A 24,371-nucleotide genomic window follows, 5' to 3' on the forward strand; every position below is an offset into this window, starting at 1 on the left:
AGAGTAAACACTAAGAAAATTCTATATAGCAATTGGACAAAGTGATTTATACTGATTCTGACTTTTTAAAACGTGCCAATATTCTTTTTTTTTTTTTTTTTTTTGAGACGGAGTTTCGCTCTTGTTACCCAGGCTGGAGTGCAATGGCGCGATCTCGGCTCACCGCAACCTCCGTCTCCTGGGTTCAAGCAATTCTCCTGCCTCAGCCTCCTGAGTAGCTGGGATTACAGGCACGTGCCACCACGCCCAGCTAATTTTTTGTATTTTTAGTAGAGACGGGGTTTCACCATGTTGACCAGGATGGTCTTGATCCCTCGACCTCGTGATCCACCCGCCTCGGCCTCCCAAAGTTCTGGGATTACAGGCTTGAGTCACCACGCCCGGCGCCAATATTTTTTTTTTTTTAAATTGAAATCTGCAAAAGTGTATCAGTTGAAAAGAATTTTTTTTTTTTTTTGGAGATGGGGTCTTGTTGTGTCACTTATGAGAAAGTGCAGTGGCACAATCTCAGCTCACTAGAGGCTTAAACTATCCTCCCACCTCAGACTACCAAGTAGCTGGGACTACTGGCGCATGCCACCACTCTGGACCAATTTTTAAATTTTTGGTAGAGATGAGGTTTCATCTTGTGGCCCAGGCTAGTCTTGAACTCCTGAGCTCAAGCGATCTGCCCCCTTGAGCCTCCCAAAGTGTTGGAATTACAGGCATGAGCCACTGCGCCCAGCCCTGAAACAGATATTAAGCTTTCAGATGATTCAGATGATTTCAGAAGCACTCATCTAAGTCAACCCACCCGAATTTCCATTTTTTTGGCACTCTCCCTCTACATTTGTAGGAGGTAGGGAGTGGTAAGATAAACAGAGAAAGTGAGCTGAGATTCTGTATTTTTAGAAGGAAAAAAGCTAGGATTAGGATCTGTAACACTTATATTTTTATATGTACAACTAAAATGCCAAATTTCTTCAATTATAAAATGCCATGAATTATAAACTACACTGTGACATATAATATAGTGTCCATGGGTCCTGATTTCAGAAATGTAAAAATTTATACAAACTAAAATTCAAGTCTGGACTGACCATACTTCAATAAGCAAAAACATCAAGTATGCATTATACTCATTATATACACACAAGGAAATAATTTTTATTTTATGTTTTTTTTGAGACAGGGTCTCGCCCTGTTGCCCAAGCTGGAGTTCAGTGGTACAATATAGCCCTCTGTAACCTCAAACACCTGGGCTCAAGCAATCCTCTCTACTTAGTCTCCCAAGTAGCTGGAACTACAAGCATGCACCACCACGCCTGGCTAATTTTTTAATTCTTATTTAATTTTTGAAGAGGCAGGGTCTAGCTATGTTCCTTGGGCTGGTCTTAAACTCCTGGCCACAAGTGAAGTGATCCTCTTACCTCAGCCTCCCAAAGCACTGGAATTATAGGCTAAGCCACCACACCTGGCTGATCATGTTCTTTAAAACCCTTCCAAGTTGAAGATAAAGGCTAAAAATTTCTAGATGAGTAAGAGCCCATTACTAAGCATCAACTATGCACAAAGTATCCTAAGAAACAACAACAAAAAAAATGAGGTGACAGTCCCTGGCGAATTCATAATTGAGATGGAAAGACAGATGGTACCTAAAATACCAAGGAGTTGAAAGTTAAGCAGCTTAAGGCCTCAAATGACTTCCACTGGCAGTCATTTCATTTGGTCCCAAGGCTCCTTCCTTAACCCTGCACCAAAGATGGGACTCCCAGGAAGGGCTGCATCTTTTCCACACCTTTGACCCAAAGTTGAGGGCATGTGCAGGGAATCAGGAACCTGAGCTCCCAACCTGCCTCCAACTTTAATCAGAGAGTTGGGAGCCTGGGCAGCTACTTCCCCTCCAAGCCACTGTGTCCTCATTCATGGAAAGGAATAATAATGAATCCCTCTCAAGGTTCTTCGGAGAGTTCCTTCTGTTGTTTTTTTTGTGTTTTTTGTTTTTTTTTTTTTAAATCAGGGATTTGGGCAACTTGTAGACTGAAGGGAAGGAGCAAAAGGAAAGAGAGAAACCACGGTCCGGGGAAGGAGGAGGATTCCTGGGAAAGGAGACCCTGGAGGAGATGGGGAATGGGCAGGTTCTTCCACCCACAGGCTGGAGCATGGTCAGGGAGAGAGGAGAGAAGCTGGGTGCATGTCCCCACGAGACGTCTGTCATCCACCAGAGATTGGAGGAGGGTTCTCTATGAAAAGCAGAGGCTGAAGAGGAGGGGTAAACAGCTGCATTTTTCCTGAAGAACCTGTGTGCTCACTGGAAGGATGCCATGTGGGAAGAGGGCCCAGCCAGGTAGTGTGTCCTCATGTGAGCTAGCACCCATCTCTAATGATGCATCCAAGGGCTGGAGCCGGAGGGCAGAGGAGGCCACACTGCCTGCGTTCTCCAGGGCTCAGATCTCTCAGTGGAGCCAGGTAAAGAAGGAAATGGAAGGCCGGGCGCGGTGGCTCAAGCCTGTAATCCCAGCACTTTGGGAGGCCGAGGCGGGTGAATCACGAGGTCGAGAGATCGAGACCATCCTCGTCAACATGGTGAAACCCCGTCTCTACTAAAAATACAAAAAATTAGCTGGGCATGGTGGCGTGTGCCTGTAATCCCAGCAACTGAGGAGGCTGAGGCAGGAGAATTGCTTGAACCCAGGAGGCGGAGGTTGCGGTGAGCCGAGATCGCGCCATTGCACTCCAGCCTGGGTAACAAGAGCGAAACTCTATCTCAAAAAAAAAAAAAAAAGAAGGAAATGGAGACGGGGTGCCTGTCAGAATGAGAGGACAAAGAGAAGTTTCTGCAGGAAGGTTTTGGGGAGGTCAAAGAGCTGGTGAGGGGTGTGATCAAGGTGGACAGAACATGTCAGCAGTGGGGGTGGGGGGCAACATTTCTGGGGAAACCACATGTGGCTCAGGATGTGGTTATAAACACCAGTTGCTGATTAGAGGGGAAGACTTTCAGACAGGTAAGGAAAGGTCAGCTTGGGGGCTGAGTTGTTATGGGTTGGCCTGTAGGGGCACTGGAGCCACCAGCTATGAGAAGAGAGGTGTGGGAACTGGGAAGACCCATGAGCAGGGCACCAGCTCCATGGTGAAGCCACGCCTTGGCCAGGAGAGGACAGCACAAGGCAGGGAGCAGTCAGGGGGCCAAGACAGGGAAGACCGCAACAGAAGGAGGTGGCGAACAAGCACAGAGCACGGGATTCCAAAATGCATCGGGGGTCACGTGCCCACAGATCTCGTCTCCAGACCCAGGCACAGCCTCCCCAGAGAGGCCCGCGGGACAACGGCAAGGAAAGGCAGAGGCCGCAGAAGTAGCTTGCAAACAAAGTGTCAGGAAGCAGTGATCCAGACTCTATTTAGTCTCAAATGCTTCGAGTGTCAGTACGACATGTTCACATACATCCAGAACTCAGGCTGGTGCCAGATATGGCACAGAAAAGTTTGGCAGAGAGTAGATCTAAAAGGCTCCATCTAAGGGGGAAAAAAAGGCTGACCTGTAATCCCAGCACATTGGGAGGCCAAGGCTGGAGGATAGCTTGAGCCCTGGAGTTTGAGACCAGCCTGGGCAACAGAGTAAGAACCTGTCTTTACAAAACATAGAAACAAAAATTTAGCTGGGCATGGTGGCAGACACCTATGGTCCCAGCTACATAGGAGGCTAAGGTGGATGGATCACTTGAGCCCAGGAGGTCGAGGTTACAGTGAGTCATGATCATGCCACTGCACTCCAGCCTGGGCAACTGAGCAAGACCCTGACTTACAAAAAAACGATGGTAATGACAGTAGCCCATCCAAGGGCAGGCATGCGGGGAGGAACTGTCAAGCAATTAAAACACCAACCAACTGAGCATTTCCCTTAAGAAAGTGCTATGCCCAGTGTCAAGCCAGAGAACTGGAAGGAAGAATGTAAGAGGGAATTAGAGGAAAAGAAAGTAACTATGATGTTCCTGCCAGGTGCCAGGTACAAAGCTCAGCACCCCCGAATATCAGCACGTCAGACACAAAAGACGACTTCCAGGTCTGTCCTGCCCTTAAGGATTTTGATTACACGAAGAGGTCTTACGAGGCAGACCACAAGATATGTGAGAAATTCAGCAACCAAATACAGCAAATATTTAATAGTGAGGAATGGTTAAGTGTAATGGTGTCTTGTTTATCTGGGGGGATTATAACTGTGTTTGAGAAAAGAGCCCTTCGGAGTTGTATACTGAAATATGTGCAGATGAAAGGATGTGATGTTGAGGACTTATTTCAAAATAACTGAGTGAATTGAGAAAGGGGGACTCTAAGTAAAACAAGACAGATCATGTATTGAAAACTGGAGAAAATGCCAGGCACTGTGGCTCACGCCTATAATCTCAGCACTTTGGGAGGTCAAGACCGGCGGATCACAAGGTCAAGAGATCGAGACCATCCTAGCCAACGTGGTAAAACCCCATCTCTACTAAAAATACAAAAATTAGTTGGGTGTGGTGATATGAGCCTGCAGTCCCAGCTACTTGGGAGGCCGAGGAGGAGAATCACTTGAACTTGGGAGGTGGAGGTTGCAGTGAACCAAGATCATGCCACACCACTGCACTCCAGCCTAGTAACAGAGCAAGACTCCGTCCCCACCCCCTCAAAAAAAAAAAAGAAAATTGGAGATAAGCTGATGTGTGGGAGCTTACCATTCCCTCTACTCCTGCACATGTTTAAAATTCCCCAAAAAAAAAAAAGCTGAAAACAAATGGGAGGCAAGTACCTTGTTTTTAACTTAATTGTATTAGTATGACATTACTACAATAAAGTCAAAACTCTGAAAGTGTGTTTTTAAAAAATGATTAAAATATGTAATGTTTTAAGGGTAGTTGGACAGTTCCATAGGGATAGAGTCAATTATTAAGTTCTCTAAAGAAGCAAGACTGGCTGGCTGTAAAAAGTGCAGTCATGCTTGAGAAGGTCCAGGAACTACATTTACCCAAAGAGCATGTCACCTTGACATTACAGTTCGGCACCTTCCCCCAAGATGACACGAAATAAGTTTGACTGACTCACAGGAGTGATAGGCAATAGAATCCTGTCATGCTTTGCTGCCTGGCTGAGGAATAACGCAACCAAAAGGTGCCAAATGTCAGGCGCATCTCCCAAGCACTCAGTGCAAACTGGCATCTGCATTTTAAAACCACGGGAGGAATAGCAATAAGCCTGAAAAGGAAGCTAGCTAAGATCTGCTGGAAAAGTGAACAGCCAATCATGTTGATTGATCATCACCAGCTGCCTTCGCTGCTGTGAGACCCGCATTATGGCCAGGCTGACTACAGCTGGGTTGAAAAGTGATCTTTAAGAAGTAAGTATGTAGGCCGGGTCCAGTGGTTCATGCCTGTAATCCCAACACTTTGGGAGGTCAAGGGGGGCAGATCACATGAAGTCAGGAGTTTGAGACTAGCCTGACCAACATGAAGAAACCCCGTCTCTAATAAAAATACAAAAATTAGCTGGGCATGGTTAGACATGCCTGTAATCCCATCTACTAGGGAGGCTGAGGCAGGAGAATAGTTTGAACCTGGAAGGCTGAGGGTGTGGTAAGCTGAGATCATGCAACTGTACTCCAGCCTGGGCAATAAGAGCGAAACTCCATCTCAAAAAAAAAAAAAAACAACAACAAAAAAAGTGTGATGTTTAAGGAACCCAACTGCCACTCCTCTATACACACACACACACACACACACGCACACGTACGCGCACGCCCATGCATGGAAGCTTCTTCCGCTACACCACCATTAGTACACTTAACACCTTAGAGAAGACTGGCTTAGCCAGTGGTTCTCAACCAAGGGCAATTTTCCCACCCAGGAGACATTCAGCATTGTCTGGAGACATATTTGGTAGCCACCACTGTCGCCGAGTGCTACTGGCATAGTAAGCAGAGGCCAAGGTAGCTGCTTAACATCCTCTGAAGGTCAGAACTGCACCATATGACAAAAAACGATCTGGCTCAACACATCAACAGGCTACAGCTGAGAAACACTAGCTTAAGCAACCAAAAAATTAGGGAAAAGGGAATATTCTGACTTGTTCAGAGAGGGAAGCGGGGAGAAAGAAAGAGCAGGACAAAAAAAGAGAGAAAAGCAAAGAAGAAAGGAGAAAGAGCATGGCCTTCCAAACGTCCTTTATTTATCTGTTCCTACCAAGGTTTCTTAACCAGATGCAAGATTTGATGCCATGCCTTCCAGCATAGCTCCTACGTTGTCCCCAGGAACACAAGAGGGGCTAAACACTTGAGTGACTGCAACTGCCAAGACAAATATTTGCTTTTTTCCAACGGCCATGTTTACCCAAGATTATTCTCTCCTGTTGAACTAGAAAGCAACAGGCTGTTGACACACTTGGGACCAAGCCAGGGATCTGCCTAGCACCCTCCCCGTGGGTGGGGCAGAGGGAATGTGGTCTAGAAAGGCCAATCCCTAAAAACCTCCTAAGCTTTTGGATGGAGCCACTTTGAAACTACTTTGGAAACACATTCACATCAAGAGGGCAATCCTGCTAATATTTTCAACAGCACTCAAGAGTCTTAAGGGGAAAGAGGAGGAGCGCAGGCATAAGGAAAACCAAAGGGAGAAGAGAGACAGAGAAGGAGGAAGAGAGAGGACAGTTATCACCAAAGAACTGAACAGAGCTTTGACTGGGACCAGGCAGAAAGGGGAAACTCACACCAAACTACTGCTTCATCAACTGTAGTTTTAAAGGCAGGTAGCTTGATGATTAACCCTGAAATATAATCTATACCTGACCTCAACAATGACCAATCATAGCTTCCCATTTGAATCATACTGTTTGCATTAGCCTATTTGGGGTGTTTATAAAAATATTACGGTAAGTGAAATTCGGCTGTGCCTATCGTACACAATCACAAAATTTCTCTCACATGCTATCCAGCTTCCATTTTCCACAGCCATTCCCCTTTACCACGAAAATCCAACCACAGCTACAATTACTGCCACTGGCTTCACCTGCTTACATAAGAAGCCAAGAGAGATTTCTGACTCCAGACTGCACCAACCTCACACGTGAGCTGTGCCATCCTTCCAAAAAGTCTGGGTAGCAGAGTGTGTCTGAGAGACAATCCTAGCACCCACGCAATCCTGGGCACCAAATGCAGGGCTAACCCCTGCCTTCTGCTGGGAACTTTCTTATTCTCTCAGTTTCCCCTAAGAGGGCAGAGAAGCTCTAAAGCCAGGTCAGGCCAAATGTCTGTGACTCGGGTGCCCAGAGGAGACCCTTGGGTCTTCCCATCAGAGCACAGCTCCATTTCTGGCCTGTAGGAGTTGAATGGTAGCCCCCAATAAAGATATACCTACAACTTAAATCCTGGAACCTGGGAATGTGACCTTATTTGGGAAAGTGGTATCTGCAGATGCAATTAGAGATACTGAGATGAAAGCGTCCTGGATTACACAGGTGGGTCCCAAATCCAATAAGAAATGACCTTAGAAGAGACAGAATAAAAGACACAAAGAACAGGCAGACTGTATGAAGACAGAAGCAGAGTGTGGCACGACACGGACCCAAGACGAGGAAGGCATGGAGCCACCAGCAGCTCAAAGACGCGAGGAAGGATTCTCCCCAGAGCCTTCGGAGGGAGTATGGCCCGATCAACACACTGATTTGAGACTTCCGGCTTCCAGAACTGGGAGAGGACAGATTCCTGTTGCTCCAAGCCACCAGTTGTGCTCATGTGTTACAGCAGCCCTCAGAAACTCATACATGCTCTAACACAGGGGTTATTGAGCCTCGGGATTCCAGAAGGACCTGGGCAGGGCACAGCTGGGCATCCTTCAGTGCTTCTTCCAGAAGCTACAGAAGAGCTCAGGAGGGCAGGGCTGGGGAATGTGTTCCCAGCCCCCAAAGCCCAGGCCAAGGATGTCTTCCAAAGGACAAGCTCAGGGGCAGGGTCAAGAGAAAAGGTGTTTCCATCCGTCAAGGGGCAGAGACCACCCAAAGAAACACACCATTCCCAGCTGGTCAGTGAGAAAGGCAACCCTCAGATGAGTGGCTGTCATTATCAATCTCCGCTGCTGACACAGACCAAGCACTCCCGGTGGGCCATGCACCATGCTTCCAACATTCTGAAGAGCAGTACTGTGAGTACTCTGAGTTTTATTTCATTACTCCCCGCCTTTTCTTTAAATTGTACCTCTTACCTATAGACCTAAAAATCATTGTTCAATGTTCCATTTAAAGACATTGCCAGCTGAGCACAGTGGCTCACACCTGTAATCCCAGCAGTTTGGGAGGCCGAGGCAGGTGGATCACGAAGTCAGGAGTTCAAGACCAGCCTGGCCAACATAGTAAAACCCTGTCTCTACTAAAAATACAAAAATAAGCCAGGCATGGTGCGCGTACCTGTAGTCCCAGCTTCTCGAGAGGCTGAGGCAGAAGACTCACTTGAACCCGAGAGGCGGAGGTTGTCGTGAGCCGAAATCACACCACCTCACTCCAGCCCGGGCAACAGAGTAAGACTGTCCCAATAAAAATAAATACATAGAAAATTAAGAGATTGCCACTGCTGGCACCCTCCCCTCCAGAGGAAAACGAAGCATAGAGAGCGTAATGATTTGCCCCAGGTCACTCAGTGATGAAACCAGAGCCACGATGGAGAGCCAAATCTTCCACCCCTGCCTGCTGGGGCTCAACTCTGCCTGACCCAGGGCAGGGAGGTCTGTCCCTCCCCTTCTGCCGCTCCCGCCTGTTGCCCAGCCCCACCAGTCCCAGCCACACTGGACAAGGGCCATGTTCCTTGCCCAAGCCACACTCCATGCCCAGCTCCCTTTCCCTTCACCCCCACATTTTATAAACCTTAATTAAACAACAATTAGGGACATAAAAATGCTAGTATCTGCGGTCATAGGCTCGGAGAACTCAATTCAGTAGAGGATAGTGACATTTATACAAATGGTTATAAGGTAAAGACTACGGGGGAAAGGGAAGAGGGAATTCTGGAGGTCCTAAACCAAAAGGCGTCATCTTCAGCATGCCACGCTGCCGTTCATGATGTGTTCCAAGCCTACACATTTCACATTCAAGCAAGGTCCCCTCATTTTTCCCCCCAAGACAGAGTTTCACTCTAACGCCCAGGCTGGAGTACAATAACATGATCTTAGCTCACTGCAACCTCCACCTCCCAGGTTTAAAAGATTCTCCTGCCTCAATCTCCTGAGTAGCTGGCATTACAAGCACAAGCCAATACGCCAGGGTAATTTTTATATTTTTAGTCGATGAGGTTTTGCTATGTTTGGCACACTGGCTCAAACTCCTGGCCTCAAGTGATCCACCCTCCTCAGCCTCCCAAAGTGCTGGGATTATAGGCGTGAGCCACTGCTCCTGGCTTGTCCCGTCATTTTTCCTCACCAAGGCCATCCATCGCCTTGGGAGAGGTGTTGTCTCCTGACTGCTGTTACTCCTGGCAGCGTCTTGCTGCTCAAATCCACCATCGCCATGCCTCCAGTTGTCTCCATGACACAGAGAGGTTTACACAAATTTTTTTGTCAGTGCAGTCTTTTAGGGAAGTACTCTCATAATGTCTCAAACTTCAAACACCTTTGAAAATGTCCAGTGCCTTGAACTGGTAATCACAATGTTGCAGATTTAACATTGGGATATCATCTCACATGCAGAAATGCTTTCACATATAAAGATGCTAAACAGTCATTCTGTATGCTAACAAGGTCTTGGAAACAACTGAATGATCCAAAAGAAAGAGCTAGTTAAGTCAAATATGTTTCATACTCTGGACTGGATACTACTTAGCCAATAAAATACTGTTTATAAGAATCTGAGAAAATGCTTACTCTATAATAAGTGGATAAAAAACATAATTATTTAACTATATATTCTATATAAAGAATTGTATAACTATATATATTATATAAATTCTATATTCTATAATAGTCTATATTCTATGTATATTCTATATTCTATATATATTCTATATATGCTATATATATTCTGTTTGTCCTATATATGCTGTATATAGAATATAGAATTTTCTCTATATAGAATATATAGTTATACAATTCTTTATTTGTAAAGCATATAATATATAATCTGTATATAAAATATCTATATATAAAATATACAGACACTATATATTTTATATAACAAATGTTATAATCTTACAATGACAGCAGAGAAAGATATTTACATATTTTTTTAAAAAGAGTAGGCTGGACGCAGTGGCTCAGGTCTATAACCCCAGTGCTTTGAAAGGCTGAGGCAGGGAGACTACTTGAGTCCTGGAGTTTGAGACCAGCCTGGGAAACACAGCGAGACCTTAGATTGAGGCGAGAGCATCTCCTTGAGCCCAGGAGTTTGAGGCTGCAGTGAGCTGTGCTTGTGCCACTGAGCTCCAGCGCCTTTTTTTTTTTGAGACACATGGGCTACACAGCAAGACCCTATCTCAAAAAAAAAAAAAAAAAAAAGGAAAGGAAAGGAAAGCTTCCTGTAGCTACTCAATGCTACCACGGGTTTTTTAGAAACACTCATAAGGCTTCCCAAATATGTGCATACTTCCCTCCTAAACCTTGTCACCCAGTTCCCCTATACCCCATGCACACCCCTCTACTTTCTGGCCATCTCTAATTACTCCACATTCCTAGAACCCATATTATAGCCCTCACCCCAGGGTTCTTACACACAAGAGTGTGTGCTTCCCTTCTCTCTCCCAAGGGAATGTAGGCTCCAACGGGGTTTTAATCTTTTCTGACTCACTCCTATAATCCCAGTGCCTGGTGAAGTGTCTGGCACACCATAAATCTCCAAAACTGTTTGCCAAATGAATGAATCAAGAAGTACTAATGTCCTGCTCATCTGTAGCCTTCTAACTTTTTCCCCAGCTACTGGCCAATCTGGCTCCCACTCCAACCCCCTACCAGGGGTGTTAGAAGTTATTTGTTCACACCTGTGTATTCTCAGGCCACAGCACAGACCTAGTCTCACTGAACATTTGCCATGCTTTATCTGTTATTTCTTTACTGCATGAGCAGCAGCCACACCAGATAAACAATGAACACTTATGCTTGACAGTTTATGTGAGTTACCTCACTTTTCCTCAAAATAACCCTAAAATGTATCATCATCCTCATTTTTACAGATAAAGAAACTGAGGCTTAAGAGGTAAAAGAGGCCAGGTGTGGTGGCTCATGCCTGTAATCCCAGCACTTTGGGAGGCCGAGGCGGGCAGATCACGAAGTCAGGAGTTCGAGACCAGCCTGGCCAGCATGGTGAAAGCTGTCTCTACTAAAAATACAAAAAATGGCCGGGCACGGTGGCTCAAGCCTGTAATCCCAACACTTTGGGAGGCCGAGGCGGGTGGATCACGAGGTCAAGAGATCGAGACCATCCTGGTCAACATGGTGAAACCCCGTCTCTACTAAAAATACAAAAAATTAGCTGGGCATGGTGGCGCGTGCCTGTAATCCCAGCTACTCAGGAGGCTGAGGCAGGAGAATTGCCTGAACCCAGGAGGCGGAGGTTGCGGTGAGCCGAGATCGCGCCATTGCACTCCAGCCTGGATAACAAGAGCGAAACTCTGCCTCAAAAAAAAAAAAAAAAAAAAAAAAAAAACCGAAACAAAACATTAGCCGGGTGTGGTGGTGTGCACCTGTAATCCCAGCTACTCAAGAGCTGAGGCAGAATTGCTTGTACCAAGAAGTCAGAGGCTGCAGTAAGCTGAGATTGTGCCACTGCACTCCAGCCTGGGCAACAGAGTGAGACTTCAAAAAAAGAGGTAAAAGAACACACACAGCTAGTAAACAGCACAGCCATCCAACTCCAAAGCCCAGCCCCTGACAATGCTAGGCCAGTTTCTCTGTCTATCCTACACAGTGGACTGCAAACTTCCTGAGGGCGGGAAATACATTTTGTTATTTAAAAGCTGACCAACACGGCTGCACACTGTACACATTCGAATATTTGCTGATTTGAAACACAGAAGGATGGATGTCCTTCAGGCAGACCACACTAATTCCTAATGTGAGATAACCCTAGACCCACAACTGGAAGATTAAAGCATTTACGTAGCAAAATGAGGGTAGCAAATAGTTTTAAGTTCATTCAAATGAACACTGGGCTATGTAAGGAATTTAAGGGTCCAACTGTTGCCAGACAGTGCCTCTTAAGCAATCCAAGAGTACTTAATTATGAAGTGGTATGTTAATTGCTGCTCTTAAACATCTATTACCATAGATCCCCTAAATCCCTCTATGGGCAATGTCTTAAATTTGTGTCACAGATCATATTTCCTAAACCTCTTTTATCATCTGTCAGTCAAGTGCAATTTATTATGTATATACTTTAAGTAATGTTTTTAAATTGTCCCTGTATCTTCTAGGTTAGATGACTTTCCATTATCCCGAACTAATGAAATTTTACTGTACCAAAAGAATATTGTAAATACTTCTCAAAATGGTATTTATAAACTTTATTCACCATAGCAATCAAGAGAGGCTACCACAAGGGAAAGGTTTTTGTCCCCTGAGTGTTGGCTGAGACTTCACCCAGCATGCAGACTCCGTGGTGTTTAACACTTATTAACAGCTTGTCTGGGTTTGCTGCTGGTGAATCTCTAGCAAGCAGACAAGCACAAATTAGCAGCTCCTGCATGCATCTCTCCTCCTCTGGGCTAATTATGAAGGCAACAATGGGATATTTATAAGCATTTCTGAGTATGTGTGTGTCAGTGGGCAGAATGCAGTTTCCTTTTTTTTTTTTTTTTTTTTTGAGACGGAGCCTCTCTTTGCCGCCCAGGCTGGAGTCAAGTGGTGCAATCTCAGCTCACTGCAACCTCCACCTCCTGGGTTCAAGCGATTCTCCTGCCTCAGCTTCCCTAGTAGCTGAGAGTACAGGCGCCCAATACCATGCCTGACTAATTTTTGTATTTTTAGTAGAGATGGGTTTTTGCCATGTTGGCCAGGCTGGTCTCGAACTCCTGGCCTCAAGTGATCCACCCGCCTCAGCCTCCCAAAGTGCTGGGATTACAGGTATGAGCCTGTATGCTTGGTCCAGAAATGCAGTACCTTACACAGCACAGGAAAATTAACGTACACAGGGAAAAACAACACACAAAAGTAAAATCTGTAAGAAAATCTATAAGGTATATAATCCGGGGGCAAAGCTAACCTCTAACCTCAGCACAACTTTCTGTCGTGCTCACAGAACCTCATCTCTCCTTTCTCATTTGTCTTTGAAATCTTCCCACTTTGCAGACTGAAATGAGTCTTGCTACCAACATGTGACAAGGTCAGCTCTGAACTGTATCAGAGATAATTATGAAAGCCCTTCCTGTTCCCTGCAGTCCAGCCTCTCCACCCCAGGAGCACGCCAGAAATCTCCTGCCAGCATAACATTTTCATGAAGTCTCCAGGACTCTGTCTTGTTTGGGGAGAAGCCCACCAGAGGACGACTCTGAAGGCCTTAAGGCAGGAGGCTAACGATTCTGAGTCTCCCTTCCCTCATCTGTAAAACAGAACTGCACAGTGCAAAGCCCCAAACTTTATTTTTTATTTATTTGCTTTGTGAAATAAGAGTTTCACTCTTGTCACCCAGGCTAGAGTGCAATGGCACGATATTGGCTCACTGGAACCTCTGCCTCCTGGGTTTTAGCGATTCTCCTGCCTCAGCCTTCCAAGTAGCTAGGATTACAGGCATGTACCACCACAATTAGCTAATTTTTGTATTTTTATTAGAGACAAGGTTTCTCCATTTTGGTCAGGCTGGTCTCCCAATCTCAGGCGATCCACCTGCCTTGGCCTCCCAAAATGCTGGGATTACAGGCATGAGCCATTGTACCTGGCCTAGCCCCAAACTTTTAACTATATTAGGACATGCGCAATAATTCTAAAACTCAAAATATCACCACTAACAATTTTTTAAAACTCATTATTTAAAGAAGAAAATGTCCCTTATCAAATAACTTACTGGAGCACCTAGTAGTTAGTACATGCTTGGTACCTGGTTACATGCTGGGCAATACCAAAAGGAGTAAGGCTAAGTCTCCCCGCCTGTGAACCGAGCCCCCTTCCATCCAGTGAGAGGAGATACCCATAAACAAATGATTACCATAAAACATGAGGCACACTGGGAGCTTTCACCCACAGAGTTCAGGGCAGGGTGGGGGAAGCTGAAGGAATCACAGAAGGCTTCTCAGAGGAGACCAGAGAAGCCAACTCTGGCAGAATGACAGGTCACTGTGCCCATCAGGAGAGACACCAGGCCCAGCATGTGCAACGTGCAGCAGACACAGGAATGGGAGACCTTCTATTGGCTTAGGCAAGGATTTTGTGACCAAGAACCCAAAAGCAAATACAATAAAAACAAAGATAAAAGGTGGGACTTAATTAAACTAAAGAGCTTTTGCATGCCAAAAAGAACAGTCACCTGAGTAAACAGTAAACCCACAGAGTGGGAGAAAATCTTCACAATCTATACATCTGATATAGGACTAATATCCAGAATCTACAACAAAGTCAATTAGTAATAAGAAAATAAACAATCCCATCAAAAAATGGGCTAAGAACATGAATAGACAATTCTCAAAAGAAGATATACCAATGGTCAACAAACATGAAAAAATGCTCTTGGGAGGCCGAGGCGGGTGGATCACAAGGTCAAGAGATCGAGACCATCCTGGTCAACATGGTGAAACCCCGTCTCTACTATAAATACAAAAAATTAGCTGGGCATGGTGGCACGTGCCTGTAATCCCAGCTACTCAGGAGGCTGAGGCAGGAGAATTGCCTGAACCCAGGAGGCGGAGGTTGCGGTGAGCCGAGATCGCGCCATTGCACTCCAGCCTGGGTAACAAGAGCGAAACTCTGTCTCAAAAAAAAAAAAAAAAAAAAAAAAAGAAAAGAAAAAATGCTCCACATCACTAATGACCAGGGAAATGCAAATCAAAACCACAATGCAGCTGGGCACACTGGCTCACACCTATAATCCCAGCACTTTGGGAGGCCAAGGCGGGTGGATCATGAGGTCAGGAGTTCAAGACCAGCCTGACCAACATGGTGAAACCCCATCTCTACTAAAAATACAAAAATTAGCTGGGTGTGGTGGCACGCACCTGTAATCCCAGCTACTCAGGAGCTGAGGCAGGAGAATCACTGGAACCCAGGAAGCAGAGGCTGCAGTGAGCCAAAATTGTACCACTGCACTCCAGCCTGGGAACAGAGTAAGACTCCATCTCAAAACAAACAAAACAAAACAAAGCCAGAAGGCAGTACCTTACTCCTGCAATGATGGCCATAAGCAAAAACTCAAAAAATAATCGAAGTCGGTGAAGTTAGTGAGGATGTGGTGAACAGGAAATACTTCTACCCTGCTGGTGGGAATGTAGACTAGTACAACCAACATGGAAAAGAGTGTGGCGATTCCTTAAAGAACTAAAAGTAGAACTACCATTTGATCCAGCAGTCACACTACTGGGTATCTCCACACAGGAAAAGAAGTCATTATATAAAAAAGGTACTTGCACACGCATGTTTATAGCAGCACAATTCACAGTTGCAAAAACGTGGAACCAGCTCAAATGCCCATCCATCAACAAGCTGATAAACTGCTGACTGATAGAATACTACTCAGCCATCAAAAGGAATGAATTAATGGCATCTGCAGCAACCTAGATGGAATTGGAGACTATTACTCTAAATGATGCAACTCAAGAATGGAAAACCAAACACCGTATGTTCTTACTTGTAAGTGGGAGCTACGTTATGAAGATGCAAAGGCCTAAGAATGATACAGTGGACTTACGGGACTCAAGGGGAAAAGGTTGGAAGGGCTGAGGAAGCTTCAGTGGATATGGCTCAGGTGATGGGTGCACCAAAATCTCAGAAATCACCACTGAAGAACTTACTCGGGTAACCAAATACCACCTGTTCCCCAAAAATCTATGGAAATAAAAAATTGAATCAATGAATGAATGAATGAATGAATGGGAGATGTTCAGGAAGGCTAGAAGGGGCAGAGCCAAGAGGGAGCAGAGGGAGTCTGTGTCAGACAGGCAGGGAGGAGGCAGGCACCAGCACCTGTGTGATTTTATCTTGCCTTTCAGATTCTGCAGTAACCAGAACACATCCCCAGTCAAAGATGAGGGTGATAACCCAGGACATCAGGTGTCAGGCAACTATCCCAGTGATGCCTTGCCACACAGTTACTGGGCTCCTTGCATCTTGAAGTTAAACAGAGACAAGGCAACAAGATACATGGGTAAAAAATCAACCAAAATGGTATAAAAAATTTTTAATACTACATAGATAGGGCTATGATCAAAATATATCTGTTATGCAGCATAAATATCACAAATTTGAAGATGGACAGTTCTGAACTTTGAGGAGCTTATAAATTAAAAAGGAGAAAGAGGCAAAGGTATCATTTAATACTGGGTGAGATAACAGTTCAAAACGTGAACCCAGCGTGCTCCAGGGATCTAACAGAGACTCAGGGCAAGTCCAGGAAGGGTAAGGACAGGGAGCTTTCTTGACGAGAGGATGTTAAAATCTGAAGATGGAAAAGAAAGGAAAGGAAAAGGGAGATAGGGAGTCTGATACTGCAAGAGCCAGCAGCAGGCAAAGTTCCTGAGTGGCTCAACTGGCTGAGCCCAGGGAGTCGGAAAGGGAAGGAGAGGAGAGGAGGCCAGGGTGGGGATCTGAAGACCAGGGACAGCAGCAGGTCATCAGGAACAGTGACAAAGGATAGTGCACCTTTTGCCAAAAAAAAAAAAAAGAGAGAGAGACAGACAGACAGACAGACAGACAGACTTTTCATCTAAATGCCTTCCTCCACCCCTCCACCCCTCCACCCCATACAACATTAGTGCTTGAAAATGCTGGCAATTGTGACTGGAAGGTCAGCCTCCTGTATTGGCTTTCTGCTCAGTAATACAAGAGAAGGGCGGGGAATTTAGCCACAGGAGTCTCTAAAGGACTTTAGCATAGGGTTAGCTCACCTGTAAAATGGCTCCAAGGCAGAGACCCTAAAGAAGGCATCTTAATTATTCAGCATAGGCCGTCAGTTCCCCTGGTGAAGGCATTAGCTGTTAAGGAAGGAGACTGAGGAAATGAAGACACACCCGTGGAAGAGAGGCCTCAGCGGGGTGTGTTACATTCCTTTGAAAACAGGCCCTTTGCTATAATTTGTGTAATCAGAGCAGAGATTGGACTGTAGCACCCTGCTTCCCATTTATTACAATATCACGCTTCTGCCCAGGAAACCCCACCCAAGCTTTTGTTTGGAATTCCTTTCCTTGATGAGGTGCAAGTCCTATTATTCCCGCCACTCAAAAATAACACATGGGCCTAATGAAGTTGTAAAGCACAGCCCAGCCAGAAACCTGGCTTCTCTGAATGGCGCTAGTTCTCTTTCTTCCGTCTTCTTTTGGAATAATGATTTCTTTTCCCTTTCCTTCTGTATAGAGGAAGAATGGGAAGCAGCAACATTCTGTACAAATGAAAAGCCAAATCATTTTTACTCTCTGGAAAGAGCCATGCAAGCGGGTACCACTCACCAGGCTGTGCCTGCAGCAACCCTCGTTGCCTCCTGGCTCCGGCTGCCTCAGTTGCAGTTCTGCAGACTCAATGAGTGGGAAGGGGTGACATAGTGTCCTCAAGTCCCATCACCTGCAGGGCTGCCCTCCCCTCTGGAAGCCTTCATTGTGCAACTGAGGCAGAGTCCAACCCCCCAAAGGGCTGAGGAGCAGGGCAGGGGCATCATCCAGACAGCTGACAGTATGTACTGTATATACATCCTCCAGTATGTACCCTAGAATGCCCGGTAATTCCTAACCAAAGACAGGAGGCACAGAAAATTTTCACATCAAAACATGGAGTATGGCCAGGCATGGTGGCTCATGCCTGTAATCCCAGCACTTTGGGAGGCTGAGGCAGGTGGATCAATTGAGGTGAGGAGTTCGAGACCAGCCTGGCCAACATGGTGAAACTCCACCTCTACTAAAAATACAAAAATTGGCTGGACATGTTGGCAGGCGCTTGTAATCCCAGCTAACTTGGGAGGCTCAGGCAGGAGAATCTCTTGAACCTAGGAGGCAGAGGTTGCAGTGAGCCGAGATCATACCACCGCACTCCAGCCTCGGTGGCAAAAGCATGAATCTATCTCAAAAAAGCAAAAAAACAAAAGGAAAAAACATGGAGTATTAGAATTGGAAAATAGGATGAATCATTTTCTCTAGCAAATACGTAAACAGTTTAAGAGATGTGTTCTGTGGCCTGCCCAGCCAAAAGGGCAGACCCTTTGGTCCCTGCCTTTGGTCCCCAGGGATCTGCCCTACCTTCCCACTCCCCCAAAACCATCTGGGCAGGAGTAGAGCCCTGACACTACGGCAGCTACTCTCTTCCTAATACTGGTGTGGTCTCACTCAAATAGGCCAATTCTGGCCAATGGAATTCTTCCTGGTAACTGAGCCATTCTATTTGGTGGAACTCTAGCTGGGTGGCTGGAAGATTATGAAGGCACAAAGACTGGGACAGCCACAGAGGGCTACTGGAAACTGGGAGGTAATCACCACCTTGCAAGTTCATCTGCATAATGAGAAGATAAAGCACACCCACCTCCAAAAGAGGGACCAGGGGTGTGGGAGCCCAGGAGAGCACCTTCAGTGCCTCAGTCCCCTGTTCTGGTGATCCCCAAGGCACCTGGTTTCCAAAAGCATACAGGAAACTTCCTTATCAAACTGGTATGAATGGGTTTCCATTGCCACCAAAGAGCCTTGCCTAAAATAAGCACTCAGTATATGTCAGATGCTATAGCAACAGTGCTACCTCAGAGCTAGTGTGGAAGACAAAATCCTCTATTAGATAGTTGCAGAATATGGTGGCACGGGCACAAGAAAGTGCTAGTGATATAATGCACATGGTCTGGCTACAGAATAAAGAGCACAGCTCACTGTGAGCCAAACAGAGCTGCTTGGAAGACAGTTCTCCAATTTGGCCATGAAGAGTAGGACCCCAATTCCTCTAGGCTCAGTCCACATCCGCTGGCCTCAGTTACTTAGATTGTAGCCCACGCAGAACTGGGAGAGGTTGTCTTGGCAAGCTCCCACCTCAATTTTCAGTGATCCTAGTAAAATGCAGCAATCCCCAGAAGAGGCTATTTAGAGCTCTCTAACAACTCGCCTGCACACTGGGAGTCAAGAGGGAAGTCAGGCTGCTGGAGAACTCCTCCCTCTTAATTTCCCCTCTCCTGCCACAGTGAAATCACTAGCGGAAGGGCAAGGGGATGTTCATTCACTAGGGTTTGAAGAGAATCAGGAATACAGGAGACCAGAATAGGCCACCCCAAAATATGAAGGATTACTGAGCTGAAGACAATTAAGAAGCAGATGCAGGGACGCTCTCCGCTCTCCCTGTATCTGCCAAAAAGCAGGACATGGGTTTGCAAAGAAGAAAGGTATCCTGCCCTCTCTTTTACCAGGGAGAACGAAGTTTAACCACCATGAACAGCTTCAGAGGCTTCTCACTTCTCTGGCTGGAGATAGTACCAGAGGAAGCTATGTGAACAAACTTTGCTGACTAGCTGTTATCTGCCAGTTATTTACCTTCCCCCAAGCTGCCACCACACACTCTCAAAGTCCTTTTCCTCAGCGTTATCACTTCACTAGAAACCTACTGTTCTTTGTTGAAGAAGCTATATAACCTGGAATTCAAACGCACCGCTTTGCGAACTACACATTCCCTAGTTGTCTTCCTATTATATGAAATACACATGTCAGTAATTCTGCTTTTCTCTGGTTAAATCTGTCTTTTGTTACAGGGGTCTGTTCCAACTAAGAATCTATGAAGGTTGAAGAAAAAAATGATTTTTCTTTTTTTTTTTTTTTTTGAGGCGGAGTTTCACTCTTGTTACCCAGGCTGGAGTGCAATGGCGCGATCTTGGCTCACTGCAACCTCCGCCTCCTGGGTTCAGGCAATTCTCCTGCCTCAGCCTCCTGAGTAGCTGGGATTACAGGCACACGCCACCATACCCAGCTAATTTTTTGTATTTTTAGTAAAGACGGGGTTTCACCATGTTGACCAGGATGGTCTCGATCTCTTGACCTCGTGATCCACCCGCCTCGGCCTCCCAAAGTGCTGGGATTACAGGCTTGAGCCACTGCGCCCGGCCCACAAGCAGGTTCTTAAGCCTTGTTACCCAGGCTGGAGTGCAATGGCGCAATCTTGGCTCACCGCAACCTCCTCCTCCTGGGTTCAGGCAATTCTCCTGCCTCAGCCTCCTGAGTAGCTGGGATTACAGGCACGCGCCACCATGCCCTGCTAATTTTTTGTATTTTTAGTACAGACGGGGTTTCACCATGTTGACCAGGATGGTCTCGATCTCTTGACCTTGTGATCCACCTGCCTCGGCCTCCCAAAGTGCTGGGATTACAGGCGTGAGCCACTGCGACAAGCCTTTTTTTTATCCTTTTTTTTGAGATAGAGTTTTGCTTTTGTTGCCCAGGTTGGAATGCAGTGGCACAATCTTGGCTCACTAAACCTCCGCCTCCCAGGTTCAAGTAATTCTCCTGCCTCAGCCTCCCAAGTAGCTGGGATTACAGGCATGCACCACCATGCCCAGCTAATTTTGTATTTTAAGTAGAGACGGGTTTTCACCATGTTAGATACGCTGGTTTCAACCTCCTGACCTCAAGTGATCCACCCGCCTCAGCATCCCAAAGTACTGGGATTACAGGCAAGCAGCTCACCATTTATCAGAGGAAATAAGACATGCACACAACTGACCCAAGCACATGCCTGCCCATTCGAAATGCTGTAACATCTACATCGGATGAATGACAAAATCATTTCTAAATCCTTCATGCTAGAAAATTTTCCTTGAGAAATGCAATTGAGTTGGGATACAAAATGTCGAGTTATGTAGACAAGATCAATATCACCCATACAAAAATGATTTAAATCAGTAAAACGAATTACAATGATAGCTTTAAAAATTTTTTAACAGTAAAGTCTTTTCTTCAAATATGATTCCACTCAGAAGTCCAATAAGCAACAGAGATACATAAAAGCAGAGTTACTTTGGCTGAAATAGGAGTTGAGATCAGGAGCTCCACAACCCTGTAGTCCACTGAGGTGTCTCTGCAGAACACAAGGCTCCAGGAATCACTGGGGCAAAACCTTTCATTTAAAGGTATTAGGGCGCTGGGCACTGGTGGTTCATGCCTGTAACCCCAGCACTTTGGGAGGCAAAGCTGGTGGATCATGAGGTCAGGAGTTCAAGATCAGCCTGGCCAACATGGTAAAACCCTGTCTCCACTAAAAATTCAAAAATTAGCCAGGCATGGAGGTACGCACCTGTAATCCCAGCTACTCAGGAGGCTGAGGCAGAGAATTGCTTGAACCCAGGAGGTAGAAGTTGCAGTGAGCCAAGATCATGCCACTGCACTCCAGCCTGGGTGACAAAGCAAGACTCTGCCTCAAAAAAACGAAGAAAAAAAAAGGTACTAGGGCTTATGGCTTTCAGCCACCACATAGTAATTTGAAATTTACCTAATGTTCCCAGTCGAGGTGGGCAGATCACCTGAGGTCGGGAGTTTGAGACCAGCCTTGTCAAAATGGTGACACCCTGTCGCTACTAAAAATACAAAAATTAGCCGGGTGTGGTGGCACATGCCTGTAATTCCAGCTACTCGGGAGGCTGAGGCAGGAGAATCCCTTGAACCTGGGAGGTAGAGGTTGCAGTGAGCTAAGATCATGCCACTGCACTCCAGCCTGGGCAACAAGAGCAAAGCTCCATCTCAAAAAAAAAAAAAATGTGTTCCCAGGTGGTAGAATCCACTAGCAAGAAAGAATGGCATGACAAAGTTTGAAGTTACATTCTAAGCCTTTGGCTTTAACTCTACCAACCCACTCTTCAGTAGCACAGATAAGGACCCCTGCCATGTAAAAGTCCCAGAGTCCTGCACTATCACATCATACATCTTGTGTGTCATTCTCTGCCTCTGTATCTGGTATGTGACGTCTCTAAATTCACTGTTTCCATGCAGCCTCCAAAGTCCCTCTGGATCTGACAAGTAGTCAAGATTTTCTGAATTTCAACCCTACCAATTGGCTCCCAGGGCCCACTTAGGTGGCTCCATCTACTTCTCGAGAACATGACTTCCACACCCCAAGACTCTGCCCCAGCCTGGGTCACCGGCACTGGTGAGATCCCTTGATCCCACTCACACCCTCCTTTACAAACAGTAAGACAACCTTGCTCAAAGTGTGTGTCTAGAGTTTCTCAGAGATTCTGTGTGGTGCAGTGGGTCTTCGGGTGTTTTAACATGCTCCTATATCCTATCCGTTAGGAATTCCTCAGAGGAGGGACAAAAATGAGAATCTGTTTTTAATCAATCATAAAACCTTTTTTATTTCTTGGCACATCTCATATCACTGCCAAATCCTTTGAGAAACAAAAAATGACTTAAATATTTCCCCCTGATTATAGTTAATTTGATACTTTCTTATCAATAACAAATACTTCCTTATAAAGACAGTCAATCAGAAATGTATGAAAATGAGCAAACAAATGGTGAGTTACACCCAGTGCCCCATTACAATCAGGAATAAAACAAGGAGGCCTGCTATTACTATTCAGTATTTTATTTAACCCTCTAGCCAGTGCAGACAGAAAAATGAAATAAAGTACTAACAAGAAGGCAGTAGCAGTAAAACTTTCAATATTTGCAAATGGAATGCCTGTCTGCCTAGAGTCTAGTGGATTATAGATGGTCAGATACAGTAACCATTTAGGAAATGGCATTTCTTTAGCTGGATATGGTGGCTCACATCTATAATCCCAGCACTGTGGGAGGCTGAGGCAGGAGGATCTCTTGAGACCAGCCTGGGCAACATGGCAAAACCCCATCTCTATGAAAAAAAAATAATAATAAAAAAAAATTAGCCAGGCATAGTGGCATGCACCTGCAGTCCCAGCTACCCAGAAAGCTGGTATTCGAGGATCACCCAAGCCCAGAAGGTTGAGGCCGCAGTGAGCCCTGATCCTGCCACTGCACTCCAGCCTGGATGACAAAGTGAGACCCTGTGAAAGGTAGAAAGAAAGGAAGGGGAGGGAAGGGGAGAGGAGGGGACACTTAAAAAAGTCTACTCATAATAGCATGCAGGGGAAAGGAAAAAGAAAAAAAAGAAAAACTCCTAAAAAATAAACCTACCTAATAAAAGTGCCAAACCAATCTTATTTTAAATTTTACTAAATGACATTTTTTAAAAAACATACAAATAACGGAGAGAACTACCATTTCCCAAATGGGAAGACTCAATATTAGAAGACAACAATTCTTGCTCAGATTGTAAAGTCAATGTAATTCAACCAGCATCTCAATTCAGAAAATTAATCCTAATGTCCAAATGGAAGAAAATGACCCAAAAAAAGTTTAAAAAAAAAAAAAATGAAAGGAAATCTCATAAAACTAAATATACTATAAAGCAACAGTAACAAAATGAGTGACAGCATTATAAAAATAGACATGTTCTATTCTTACTAGAATAAGTGCAGAAAGCAAATACATTCATATTTAGAATACAATAAAGATATTTAAAACTGGCGCATATTTTCTGAGGGGGAACACAACCTGATCTATTACTTTTACTCTAAAGCTTTCTATAATGTTTAAATCTTTCAGAGCAAGCAAAAACATTAAATAAAGGAACACTTCAACTGAGTCTTTTCATAAACATTCACAAATGAAAAATTAGTAAAGTAAAAAAAAATTTTTTTTGTTGTTTTTGAGAAATAAAATTAAGAGAGGAATGTGGACAACTATCTGAAATATTTTCCTCTAAACATTCTACTAAGGGCCTCTCCCGTAGAAGTTCCATAAGAAAAGCTATGCACTTCAAAGGGCATCTCAGTAGGATTTAGATGATTATCTGAATAGTAAACAAACAAAAATCACCCTGAGAGAGTAAACTAAGAATTTCACAGGGAAAAGCTCTCCTAATTCCTAACTTGTGGGAAAGATGGGTTGTTTTTTGTTTTTGTTTTTTTCCTAAATAGGACAGAATCTACAAACTTTAAAAATTCTGTGAATTTTTCATAGCAAATTCAGTTACATGAATTTTCTAAATCTGTATCTCTGCCAACCCCTTAAGTTTCTCCACACCTGGAACAACTCCTGGCATCTTGCTGGAGTGCTGAATTTGGGATGGAGGTGTAAAGTTATCATGCAAGTGGTACTCTCTCACTGGAAAACAGAATCTTATAGGTCTTAATGATAGTGGAAGTCTCCTTGTTAGGTGAAACTGAGGCTTGGGTATTGCATTGACTTAACCCCTTAGCTCAGTCAGTACCATTATCCAGCCTTTTCC

The 24,371-nt window shown here is 45.0% G+C and overlaps 1 protein-coding gene across 9 annotated transcripts in view; it reads right to left on the bottom strand.

Moving 5' to 3' along the window:
* The window catches only part of TLN2 (talin 2), a 474,792-nt gene that overhangs the window by 279,337 nt on the left and 171,084 nt on the right, over positions 1-24,371 (bottom strand). Inside the window, exon 1 of one of the 9 annotated variants that reach the window (XM_074393529.1) lies at positions 17,003-19,972. The exons of the other annotated variants lie outside the window; for them this stretch is intronic. The gene's annotated coding sequence lies outside the window, so the exon portion shown is untranslated. Of the gene's footprint in view, positions 1-17,002; positions 19,973-24,371 lie in introns of those variants that run through there. 9 annotated transcript variants of the gene reach the window in all.

The sequence above is a fragment of the Saimiri boliviensis genome, chromosome 2 (genome assembly GCF_048565385.1).
Source record: "Saimiri boliviensis isolate mSaiBol1 chromosome 2, mSaiBol1.pri, whole genome shotgun sequence".
Taxonomy (NCBI): domain Eukaryota; kingdom Metazoa; phylum Chordata; class Mammalia; order Primates; family Cebidae; genus Saimiri; species Saimiri boliviensis.